At 38.5% G+C, this 13,812-nt stretch overlaps 1 long non-coding RNA gene across 1 annotated transcript; it reads right to left on the reverse strand.

Moving 5' to 3' along the window:
• Positions 1–814: 814 nt before the first annotated feature.
• Positions 815–13,595, reverse strand: LOC111957998 (uncharacterized). The gene is made up of 4 exons (XR_002876481.3): positions 13,286–13,595; positions 12,973–13,070; positions 11,407–12,544; positions 815–1,551 (listed from the first exon to the last, which is right to left on the reverse strand). It is a non-coding gene; the product is annotated as an uncharacterized lncRNA (long non-coding RNA).
• Between the last annotated feature and the right edge of the window lie 217 nt (positions 13,596–13,812).

Here is a 13,812-nt window from a genome sequence, read left to right on the forward strand (position 1 = left end):
GAACTGATGACGCCAACTTTTTGAAGGTCCTAGATTTGTTAAAACAGGTTTTATATTTTAAATAAATGCAACAGGTTAAAATGATAGGATTACCAGAAAGGGGCTCTGGGATTATTTACTTTAGAAGGTGTATATTCCACTTAATGGAACACTGTATTATCTGATGTGTCTTAAGTAGGATTCTTTCTTCGAAGTCCACTACAGTATGTATGTTAAGGGAGCTCCCCTTAACAATTCTGTTTGTTTTTACCTTACATTATGACATATTTGTTAAGATTTTTTAATACCATGTCTGATTTGTGGTCTATTTCTATTGGTTTTAGTGGGTTTTTCATGGGTTAAAGAATGTATTACAAATTTTTGTTTTTTGTTTTAATTGAACACGTGAATTATTTTGATAAGAAATGTACTGAAGAAACTTACTGTAACCTGGGATACGAAATGTATGAAATGTTGACTGTTTTTACATAATTAATCTAATAGAAAAATAAACACTTATTTGAAGGGTTTGAATGATCTCTGACCTCTGTCCTGACTTTCCAGTGTGGTTTGATCACCCTCACTGGAAGGCTGAGAGACATTAGATGATGATTTAAAGGTCATATGTAATACTGAATTGAAGGTTATTTGTAATACTGATCATTACGGAGAAGTTTAAAATTAATAGTTATATGTGGGATTCGGACCACGAGAAGGATAGACCTATCTCTAGTCAATCTTTCTATTCCTTGAATTAAGTTATGAGTACAATTTTTTTTCTTTTTGAGTTATTAAGGGTAGTATAATTTGATTTGCTGTGTTGTTTTTTTACACATTAATCACGTTGTGAGTCATGTGTCAAAATGGGGCAATTACCATCATTTGAGGTTTTGGGATTGAAATTTACACACCTCGAGTGATATATAGAAGTGTATCGAGTGCTATATGAACGAGTGTATTGTTGCGTTGTTTGTTTATTTTGTTTTGATACAAATCTCACCAGATTGGGTCTGCTGGATGATCGAGATTACTCCCTAAGGATTAGTCCTCTAACTTCCTGACCCTGCGAATCTGTGATGAGGTCGACAATGTGATAAGGGGAGTATAAGCCAATTTGAACAATTGTTTGAACAGAATGTTGTTGTTATTCTTTCTGACATTTGTCTTACAAAGAGTTTTGTATTAAGAATAATTGGTATAAGTAATTTGTCATACAGTCAATGCTTGTCTGGATTTCCTGAAACAGAAATGAACTGAACTAAACTGTTGTTCTGATCTGTCCTCTTTTGAGATTATGGCGAAGGTGACTACAGATGGTATCTAGATGCATGGAAAAGGATCATTTGACCAAACAGTGTGGACCTCAACCCCCCCTAACCGGATGAAGAAATGGCGTTTACTATGACCTTGTCCTTCACCACTCCTACCGTGAGATCTGAGTCCAAGCCAGCAACCTGCACACAGCATCCAGTCGAAGCTATCAACTGCCTTGTCTCTCAGGAGTGCGACATAAGTCCACGTGGAGTGAGCATGGAGAGAAATCCTGTCAACTTCTTTCATGCTGCTGATGTACTGGTAGGAAAAATGGACAAGACAGAATGGACTGTAAAGGACAGGTGAGAGGCATTATCAAGGGCCATCCACTTTGAACATATGAAGAAGAACACAAAGACATGCCAGAAGGAGGAGTGCTGGGAGGAGGGGGTGGTCAACAGTGCCCGTAGTTATTTATTTGAGGTATCAGGTTGACTGTGGAGGTCTGCGCACTGCAAAATGTACAGTAATTTAGATTAAGAATGCATTGAGATACCTATCTGTCATTAACATGCCACTCACGACAATGTGAGACAGGGATAAATGGGGGCTGTAATGAAAATAGTTAATGCTGGTAATAAGTAGTTCAAACTGTCAATTATTTTATTTAACCTTTATTTAACTAGGCAAGTCAGTTAAGGACAAATTCTTATTTCAAATGACGGCCTACCCCAGCCAAACCCGGACGACGCTGGGCCAACTGTGCTCCGCCCTATGGGACTCCCAATCACGGCTGGATGTGATACAGCCTGGATTCGAACCAGGGACTGTAGATATGGTCCCCTGTTTGTAAATACACATTCTAACTGTATTGGTATGTGCTAAGTTGAATTTGAGTGATAGACTCAACGTGAAGCATTGAAGACTGTAATTGATAGTAGGGGTTTTATTTTACCATATTATCAGAATTCTCATTTTAAAGCGCATCAAAACATATGGCTTTCTGGATGATACAGTACAATTGACTTGAGCATGTTTTAGTATGTTTATCACTATGTTATAGGTTAGATAGAATGATTCATTGTGCAAAAGGCATTTGAAGCCAGAGGCTAAGTACATACGGGGACCGAATGTTTGCATTAGAGTGTGCCAAATGATATGTGACCATTGCTGTGCATTCATACCCCAGCGTGAGGGTAACTTTACTATTGTAGTGGAACATCTGAAAGAGCTCAGTGGTGATTGGAATCCATTTGGATGGGTTCAGTCATTATTTGGTGTTATGGGAGCTACAATATTTAATTGGTTGATTTATGGCTTAGTTATCTTTTTTTAAATTATAACAATTAATGCATTATAACTTGTGTTAAGAAATTGTACAGCAAAGCCGTTGAGACTATTCTTGCCATGCCATTACTGACCCCTGAAAGAGACGCTTCAGAACCCTATTTACCTGATTTATTTCCTATGCCTGATTACATGTCTGTTGAAGAGTATGATAATCCATAACACAGAAGAAGAAACATTGAGTTAAAGGTGTAGCATGTCCATAGGCCATGCTCACAGCAAGGGTTATGTGAATGGTTCTCCCAAGGTAGGGTTAAGGGCCTACCATCATGGTGACCATGTGGCAATATGGACAGTCTCAACAAAGCTATTGCCTTGTGTGTGATGATAAAGTATGTACTGATGTTTAAATTCATGTGTTCCTTTCCCCCTTCTGAGAATGAATTGCACCATGTGAAGGGTTGAAACCCAATGACAACGGAGGTCATTAACAATTGTAATGTACTAAGTGTACGAAAGTCTTTCCTAACACAGCGGTTGCATTAAGAACCAGTGTATCTTTCATTTGCTGTACAACATGTATTTTTTAGTAAAGTTTATGATGAGTTCTTTGGTCAGATTAMGTGAGTGTCCAAAATATCTCCGGACATTCTGGGAAAATGTTGCTACATATTCACAATGTATAATCACGATTTGCAGCTCTAAATATGCAAATTTTCGAACAAAACATAAATGTATTGTATAACTTGATGTTATAAGACTGTCATCTGATGAAGTTGTCCAAAGGTTAGTGATTCATTTTATATTTATTGCTGTTTTTTGCGAAAGCTACCTTTGCGGTGAATAAATGCGGTTGTGTGTTTGGCTATTGTGGTAAGCTAATATAATTCTATATTGTGTTTTCGCTGTAAAACACTTAAAAAATCTGAAATATTGGCTGGATTCACAAGATGTTTATCTTTCATTTGCTGTACACCATGTATTTTTCATAAATGTTTTATGATGACTATTTATGTATTTCATGTTGCTCTCTGTAATTATTCTGGCTGCTTTGATGCTATTTTTGATGGTGGCTGCAATGTAAAACTATGATTTATACCTCAAATATGCACATTTTCGAAACAAAACATGAATGTATTGTATAACATGTTATAAGACTGTCATCTGATGAAGTTGTTTCTTGGTTCGTGACTAATTATATCTCTATTTTGTCAGTTTGGTGAAAGCTACCTATGCGGTGGAAACATGGTGAAAATATGCGGTTGTGTGTTTGGCTATTGTGGTTAGCTAATAGAAATACATATTGTGTTTTCGCTGTAAAACATTTTAAAAATCGGAAATGATGGCTGGWTTCACAAGATGTTTATCTTTCATTTGCTGTATTGGACTTGTGATTTCATGAAAATTATATTATATGATATCCCTGTCBCGTTAGGCTAGGCTATGCTAGTCAGCTTTTTTGATGAGGAGGATCCCGGATCCGGGATGGGTATTAGGTAAAGGTTAATGGAAATGCTTGTATGTCATTTTATATTAAGTTGAGAGTTAGTCTCAAAATGGAGGACATATTATGGAAAATTACATAATTAGTCATGCCATCCCATGTTTTACTGTTTAAAGAATTGTCTCATTTAAATGCTAGTGTTTTTTCTAACCTGATACAAACTTGTCTTTGTGGGACTTAGTCATAAGACTGGGCCTATAGCTAAGGTCTGCTTGGGTGCGGCCGCAGTATGTGACATCCCATGGGTTTACTATCTACAGAAAGTCACATGTATGGAAACTTGCAGAAAGGAATACAATATATTGTTTTGCTGTTGTGAATGCAGTTAGACGGTTGAGCCCTCGGGCTATCAACCTTGTGCTACCTTAAGTCTGCACAGACAACTAATTACCTTTTACACACTATCTGCTGACTGCCACGTATACAGAAAGGGGTTGTAGCAGAGACCCGGCTATGTTTGTTAAGCTTTCAACTCTGAGCCGTTCTCGGTGATGGTTGATTTGCTTCATTTTTGCAAATCTTATAATAAAGTGTTGTTTGAACGAATCTGCAGTCTCTCTTCCCTTTGATTAGATATTCCACAACAGTGTTTTTTTCCCTATGAGCTAACTGGGTTTAAGAGTGTACTAGGTCTATGCTTTGCCATTGCAGAGCGAGTTGTCAATGTTGCATTATGTGAGCACCATAAATTACTACATTTTTGGTCACTTTACCCGAAAAACGGTGGGACACTGAACATCATAATACATTGTAAACAACTACCATTCTTTCATGTTTCACTACATACTGCTAGTACATTTTTGTACCATGGTTGCTAGTACAATGAAATAAATGTTTTTTGGGTCACTACCATGGCAGGAAAATACCATGGTATTTGCACCTGTACCATGCTATTTTCCTGCCCTGGTAGTGACCCAAAAAACATGTATTTCATTGTACTAGCTACCATGGTACAATTGCTATTGTACTCCCATGGTACATTTTTTGTAAGGGGTCAATGACCTACTTGTGTCATCAGTCTTTCATTCATATCATCCACTGTGTTGTAGTCCGGCATCTGATTCAGCCTGGCCACTTGATTTTATTTTATTTATTTGGATCCCCATTAGCCGACACCAATGGCGACAGCTTGTCTTACTGGGGTCCGACATATAACGAAATAGACATTACAGACAAAATACTTTACAATTTACATACATTTAAAGACATTAACATCTAGTGTGTGTGTAGATCTATCAATTAAGCATACATGTCAGTACATACACACAACAAGTAGGTCACATGGGGGAGAGGCGTTGTGCCGTGAGGTGTTGCTTTATTTGTTTTTTGAAACCAGGTTTGCTGTTCACTTGTGCTATATGAGATGGAAAGGAGTTCCATTCCCTCATGGCTCTGTATAATACTGTACGTTTCCTTGAATTTGTTCTGGACCTGGGGACTGTGAAAAGACCCCTGGTGGCATGTCTTGTGGGGTAAGTGTGTGTGTCAGTCCTGTGTGTAAGTTGACAATGCAAACATTATGGAATTTCCAACACATTACTGTTTTTTATAAAACAAGAAGGGACTCAGTCAGTCTTTCCTCAACTCTTAGCCAAGACAAACTGGCATGCATAGTATTAATATTAACCCTCTGATTACAATGAAGAGCAAGACGTGCCACTCTGTTCTGGGCCAGCTGCAGCTTAACTAGGTCTTTCTTTGCAGCACTTGACCATGTGACTGGACAATAATCAAGATAAGATTAAACTAGAGCATGCAGGACTTGCTTTGTGGAGTAAGGTGTCAAAAAAACAGAGCATCTCTATATTATGGACAGACCTCTCCCCATCATCACAACCTTTCAATCTATATGTTTTGACCATGACAGTTTACAATCTAAGATGACACCAAGTAATTTAGTCGCCTCAACTTGTTCAACAGCTGCACCATCCATTACAAGATTTAGTTGAGGTCGAGAACTTGATTCGTACCAAATACAATGTTCTTAGTTTTAGTGATGTTCAGGACCAGTTTATTACTGGCCACCCATTCCAAAACAGACTGCAACTCTTTGTTCAGGGTTTTAGTGACTTCATTAGCTGTGGTTGCTGAAATAGAAAAGAGTAGATGGCCTAGAAAGCTGCCCTGTGGTACACCACACTTTACATGTTTGACATTAGAGAATCTTCCATTAAAGAAAACCCTCTCAGTTATATTAGATAAATAGCTCTGTATCCACAACAGTGGTGGAAAAAGTACCCAATTGTCATACCTGAGTAAATGTAAAGATACCTTAATAGAAAATGACTCAAGTAAAAGTGAAAGTCACCCAGTAAAATTCTACTTGAGTAAAAGTCTAAAAGTATTTGCTTTTAAATATACTTAAGTATCAAAAGTAAATGTAATTGCTCAATTTTTACTCAGAAATGAAAGTATAAATAATTTCTAATTCCTCATATTAAGCAAACCAGATGGCACCATTTTTTATTTACGGATAGCCAGGGGCACACCTCAACACTGTGACATAATTTACAAACAAAGTATATGTTTAGTGAGTCTGCTAGATCAGAGGCAGGGATGTTCTCTTGATAAGTGTGTGAATTAGACCATTGTCCTGTCCTGCTAAGTATTCAAAATGTAACGAGTACGTTTGGGTGTCAGTGAAAATGTATAGGAGTAAAAAGTACATACTTTTCTTTAGGAATGTAGTGAAGTAAATGTAAAAGTTGTCAAAAATATAAATAGGAAAGTACAGATACACCAAAAAAACTACTAAGTAGCACTTTTTTTTAACTTAAGTACTTTATACCACTGATCCACGATATGGCAGAGGTTAAAAAAACATAACACAAAAGTTTTCTGAACTCTAACAGTACAGCTCCCACAATCTTATTATTATCAATTTCTTTCAACCAATCATCAGTCATTTGTGTCTGTGCAGTACATGTTGAGTGCCCTTCTCTATAAGCATGCTGAAAGTCTGTTGTTAATTTGTTTACAGAGAAATAGCATTGTATTTGGTCAAACAACATTTTTTCCAACAGTTTGCTAAGAGCTGGCAGCAAGCTGATAGGTAAAGGCTGACAAGTAAAGGCCAATTTACCACTCTTGGGTAGCGGAATTACTTTGGTTTCTCTCCAGGCCTGAGGACAAATAATTTCCTCTAGGCTCAGAATAAATATATGACAGATAGGAGTTGCTATAGAGTCAGCTACCATCCTCAGTAGCTTCCCATCTAAATTGTGAATGCCAGGAGGTTTGTCATTATTGATCGAAAACAGTAATTTTTCCACCTCTCCCACACTAACTTTTCAAAATTCAAACTTGCAATGCTTTTCTTTCATTATTTGTTTTTTTATACATCAGTATGATGGCTCACTCTTTGTTGTTGGCATTCCCTGCCTACGTTTGACCACTTGCCAATTAAGTATGGTTTTGTGATGAATAAGCCATCTGAGTCGATGAAAGATGGAGTTGAATTTGTCTTTCTGCCCATAATTTCATTTAAAGGACTCAAACGTTTTTTCCATCATTCTTTATATCATTGATCTTGGTTTCATAATACAGCTTCTTCTTTTTGTTGAGTTTAGTCACATAATTTCTCAATTTGCAGTAAGTCAGTAAAAAATGGGGCAAAAGGAGTGGCTAATAAGTCTGGCTGCACATCTGCCTACCTTAAAAACTCTGGACAAATCAGATTATTCCCCCGCAAACCAGGGATGGTCTCTACCTCTTACTCTGTATTTTTTGAGAGGGGCGTGTTTATCACAGATAGTAGAAAATAGGAGAATGACTCTTCGATGTCTGGAATAAGCACAATCCTATCCCAGTTGCTTGCACAAAGTTCATGCAGGAATGCCTGCTCACAGAACTGCGTAAAATTTTGTTTGACTATGGGGTACTTTGGGGATGTTAGTGTCTGTAATGCAAGCAACTGCACAGTGATCACTTAAATCATTAGGGAAAATACCAAAGGCCGAGTATTTATGCGGATTGTTAGTTAGAATAACATCAATAAGTGTTGATTTAGAGATGTGTTTTGGATTGAGTCAGCCTTTATAATTTGAGGAAAATTCAGTGTAATGTACAGTCCTCTTCTGGCCTCAGAGTTTGGAGATAACCAGTCCCAGTTTAAATTGCCCATGAGCACCATTTAATTTCCCCCCCAACCATGCATCAGTTCAGCCTGAGCATCCAGGGATTCTACTTTTGCAGATGGAGGTCTATAACATCCTATTAAATCTAAGTTCACAGCTTTCGATAACTGCAGTTTCAATGCTAAAAACTCAAACTGTTTTGGTTTAGATAAAGACCTTAGTTCAGTAACCACATATCTGTCTTTAATATAGATGGCTATACCTCCCCCTTACTTCGTCGGTCACATCGATAAACATTATAACCATCCAAGCCTATAGACTTATTTAGAACAGATTTCTTAAGACAGGTCTCGGACAGAACTAAGACATCTGGGTCTGCAGACTTTTATCATGTCCATTTTCGGCATCAGACTCCTCACATTAATATGCATCAGTCCCAACCCTGATCTAGTTTTTAAATAATTTGGAGTTGGAAGTTCATCCATAGCCAATGGGCCTGGGTTTGGGTGAATGTTTCCTGACACCAAAAGCAGAAGAATAATAAAACACCTTGATTTGTTGCTCCCTAAAATCTTTCTGCACGTAGATGATTTAAACTAATCCAAACTACAGTCATCGGATACAACAAACACAGTTTTTAGCCAGACCAAACCTGTAGATGAGATTTTCTTTTTGAGCATGTCACAGTAGGAGTCAAATGGTAACACAATCAGAACCATCTGAAAGTTTAAAGCTGCTATACCATCAGTCAAAGTAGAATTTAGCGGTATCTCTGGGGTAAGGAGATGAGATTGTTTTTGATAAGTGAGACTATGCAATGAGCCATAACCCATGTAGGCAGCAATTAAAACCATTTGTACAAAATACAAATTTTAACCACTGAATCCAACAATTTACTAAAACAAAAAGAAAACAAATTAAAATATTATTTTGAAACCTTAAATGCCCTAAATGATCAGCTGTACCCGACAGGTCTAGTAGAGTCAGAAACCAAGTGTGTGCCCGAACGTTGCTGCCTTACTTAGAATGCCATCGCGTTCAACAGCCGCTGCAGGAATGTGCTGACATGGACTTCGCCCAGTGTGTGGATCTGGTCAGTGCGCCCAGTCATTGGATGTGCAGCCAGACTTATTAGCCACTCCTTTTGCCCCATTTCTTTCAACCATACAGTTTTTTAATTCCTCATCAATTTCAATGGAGCCTTAACAGCATTAGCATACTGGTTATTGTCCGGAATTTCGGATGACTGACGTGCCCAAAGTAAACTGCCTGTTATTCAGGCCCATGCATATACTTGGTAGCATTGGATAGAAAACACTCTGAAGTTTCTAAAACTGTTAAAATAATGTCTGTGTGTTATCACTGCCTGGTACGACCGCAAGGCCCTCCAGAGGGTGGTGCGGTCTGCACAACGCATCACCGTTGGCAAACTACCTGCCCTCCAGGACACCTACAGCACCCGATGTCACAGGAAGGCCAAAAATATAATCAAGGACAACAACCACCCGAGCCACTGCCTGTTCACCCCGTAGCATTGGATAGAAAACACTCTGAAGTTTCTAAAACTGTTAAAATAAGGTCTGTGAGTATAACAGAACTGATATGGCAGGCAAAAACCAGAGGAAAATCCATCCGGAAATTTTGTTTTGAGGTCACAGGCCATTTCAATGCTTGCCTATGGGATATACAAATAGATAGTACCCAGATTGCAGTTCCTATGGCTTCCACTAGATGTCAACAGTCTCTAGAAAGGGTTTCAGGCAAGTTTTTTGAAAAATTAGCAAGTAGATGGAAAAACTCCAAGGTGTCTCTCATTAGAAATGTAGTCTTGTTGGCTCGTGAATGAGGTGCGCGCTCTTCGTTATTTATCTTCCCTATTGAACATACTATTCTCCATCTTAAATATGATCATTTATTTAGATATTAGAATACCTGAGGATTAATTAGAAACATTGTTTGACTTGTTTGGACGAACTTTACTGGTAACTTTTTGGATTCGTTTGTATGCATGTTGAACGAGTGGATTACTGAATCAAGCGTGCCAACTAAACAGACATTTTTGGGATATAAAGAACGACTTTATCGAACAAAACGACCATTCATCGTGTAGCTGTGACGCTTGGGATTGCAAACAGAGGAAGATCTTCAAAGGTAAGTGATTTATTTAATCGCTATTTGTGATTGTGTGAAGCCTGTGCTGGTTGAAAAAGTATTTTGGTGTGGGGCGCTGTCCTCAGATAATTGCATGGTATGCTTTCGGCGTAAAGACTTTTTGAAATCTGACAACGCGGTTGGATTAACAAGACGTTAAGCTTTTAAATGATGTATGACACTTGTATTTTCATGAATGTTTAATATTACTATTTTTGTATTTTGAATTTCGCGCTCTGCAATTTCACCTGATGTTGACGTAGGTGTCCCGCTAGCAGTTCATGCCCCAAAAATAGGTTAACAGGTCAAATCAAATACAATTTTATTGGTCACATACACATGGTTAGCAGATGTTATTGCTAGTGTGCAAAATGCTTTTGCTTCTAGATCCGACAGTGCAGCCGTATCTAACAGGTAATATCTAACAATTCCACAACAAAACCTAATATCTAACAAATTCCACAACAAACCCTAATACACACAATCTAGTAAAGGAATGGGAGAATATGTAAGTTAAAAATATATGGATGAGCAGTGACAGAGCGGCAAGATGCAATAGATAGTAAAGAATAGTGGCCATTTATTAAAGTGGATTTAGAACGGCCAATTTCGAATGACGCAACAATCTGCATTTGAGCTGGCCACACTTTTTTCAGAAACTATTTACACAAACACAGTCCTTACAAAGTTATGTCCAGAATGTGAGCAGTTTATTTTTGGATGCAATGTTCAGATATTCACAGAAGTATCTATAGCATAACACAACCATCCTAACCGGAAAAATGTAGGCCACAATTGTGCTAACTGAGGAAAGATTGACGCAACACAAGCGGTCATATTTTCTAACTCTCGGCTGACAAACTACAATATGAATTAGCTAATAGCAATTACTATGTATAATTAATCACATCACGGGTGAGCTCACCGTTGATCAAAATAATTGAGTAAACACTTTCTAGAAATCGAAAGTAATCTGACGATTAGTTTCAGCGTGCAGCCAGGCATTTTTCCCTCACAGAAACCAAATATAATAAGAGAAGACAAGATGAGTTTGGTCTGTTTATAATATGCATATTGAAGAGGTGTCGTCTACCATCGTTCACATCCCACATTCACTTCCTGAAGTTCTCAAAAAATGAGTGAACCCTTACTCACCTCATTTTGTTATAGCCTCTTTGGTCAGACAGACGATGAAGTGAAACCCAGAATGCATTGTATGTCAACAAACATGGCTCCACACACAGCTGGAATTAGCTCAGCTCATCATAATCAGTACAACCTTTCCAAAAAATATTTTACACACATTCTATGTGCCCATTACAATCTATGCAAAAATCGGAATGCATGATTTATCACCGGTAATTGAAAAACGTGAATAAAATAGTAAATATATCCATAATACCACACAAAACATTTTCTGATAGTGATTTATTGATACAAATGGTGGGTGCAGGCAGTCAATCACGTAACCTCTCACTCCCACTCTGAGCCATTCAGTGTTGTTGTTTATGTATGTAGCTAATGAGCATTAGCATTAGCAATGTCTTTCAAAAGGAGACAACTCACAAATGCGGAAATTCTGGAGATTTAAAAGAATTCTGACAATGAGTCTGAGTCTGAAAGTCAGGAATCAGATTCTGACAGTGACAGAGGACCAGTTGTCTGAGGACCCCTAATCCACTGACAAAGTCCGAGTTCCCTTTGGAGATGCTGGTGGTGATGGAGGCAGACCAATAGAGGATGAAGTACAGGAGTTCTATGGTAGCTGGAAGGCTGCCAGCCATTTCACCCCTCCTGGCGCTGCTGATTGTGTTGATGAGTCCCAGTCTGGAGTGCAACGCCCCTTGCCATTTCCATCTGAGGCAGAGTGCTTCAAGTTGTTTCTGACAGAGGAGCTGGTGGGAGACATAGTAGAGACCAATCGCTATGCTTTGGAGCTAAGGGAGAAGAGAGAGCCAGGAGTGGGGGGGACAACCACAATTAGTGAAATGTATACCTTCCTGGTGACAGTCCTTCTCATGGGGATAGTAAAGAAGAACTCCCTAAGAGAATACTGGAGCAGAGATCCTATGTTTGCAACTCACGTCTTTGCCACCCTCTTTTCCCAAGACTGCTTTCTAGTTCTGCTGCTATGACTGCATTTCATCAACAATGCTACTGCCAACCTAAATGACCCGTTATACAAAATAAGAAATGTCAACAGCTGGCAGTAAAGTGCCATGACAAACGAGACGTCCATGTCCTCTCCACTGTCCATACAGCAACCATGTCGGCCACAGGGAAGGTGGACCACCTGACGGGAGAGAGAAACAAACCAGACAGAGAAACATCAAACCAGACTGCGTGCTTGACTATAATCTCAAAATGAGGGCAGTGGATAAGGCTGACATGATAAACAGCTTTGTGGAATGCACTCAGAAAACGACCAAGTGGTATAAGATATTTATAAATTTTTCCAGGGTAGCTTCAAAATACAACATGCCAATACTTCTGACGCAATTAGCATTGTTTTACAGAGCTAATATAAGAATGTAACTAGCTACATATTAGCACGATTGAATATAACACCATAAAAGGATATGACATGAGTAACGTTACCTCGCGTGTCAGCGATTATAAGAAATATACACACATATATTATGCTCCATACACACAGAGAGCTACAGTAGAAACGGTATAACACGACACACATAAACTATTATAACGTAATAAGGCACTTACTTTGATTGAAACGCAGTCTGGATTTGAAGATGGGCGTCTGTAGTGACGTCTCTAGCACTGAGACGATGTGCCACTTGGGAGTCATAAGGCCAGGGTAGCTTCAAAATACAACAAATGCTAATACTTCCCTGACGCAATTAGCATTGTTTTCCAGCGCTAATCGAAGAATGTAGCTAGCTACCTAAACACCATAAATGTTATGAAATGAATAACGTTACATCGCGTGTCCGCGGTTATAAGGAATATACACAAAAACATTATGCTACATTAGAAACGACATGCAGAAACTATTATAACGTAATAAGGCACTTACTTTGATAGAAACGCACACATTTCCAAAGGTATTATTGGTAACGAAAACAACTTTGATTGCGATGCAGGCAACAGACGGACAATATGGGACACGTGTATGCAGGACGGCAGATGAGCAAATGTCTGCAGACTTGACCTGCAATTTTGTCAGTGTCAGAAATGTCCGCAAAAGTACAAATGACTACTTTTATGTGAATGAATAAGGCGGAACACACCTCAATTCAAACTGTTATTAGAAAATAAAATACTTGTTAGAAAATAATATAAAATTGACAAGTTGAAAACAGCTTATAAATAAAAACAGGCTGCGTGCCTTGGTTTGAGGGCAGGGCGGAATAAATGTACTGTTACGTAACAATCACATTCTGGAATGGAGAGAACGTTGCGCATAAAAATATTCATGCCCCGGCGACCATTAGAGAGATTTGGAACTCACGCATGAAAGGGTTAAAATTGTATAAACTGCCTTAATTTTGCTGGACCCCAAAAAGAGTAGCTGCTGCTTTGGCAGCGACTGGAGACCGTCGC

This window comes from Salvelinus sp. IW2-2015, linkage group LG33 (assembly GCF_002910315.2).
Source record: "Salvelinus sp. IW2-2015 linkage group LG33, ASM291031v2, whole genome shotgun sequence".
Classification (NCBI taxonomy): Eukaryota; Metazoa; Chordata; class Actinopteri; order Salmoniformes; family Salmonidae; genus Salvelinus; species Salvelinus sp. IW2-2015.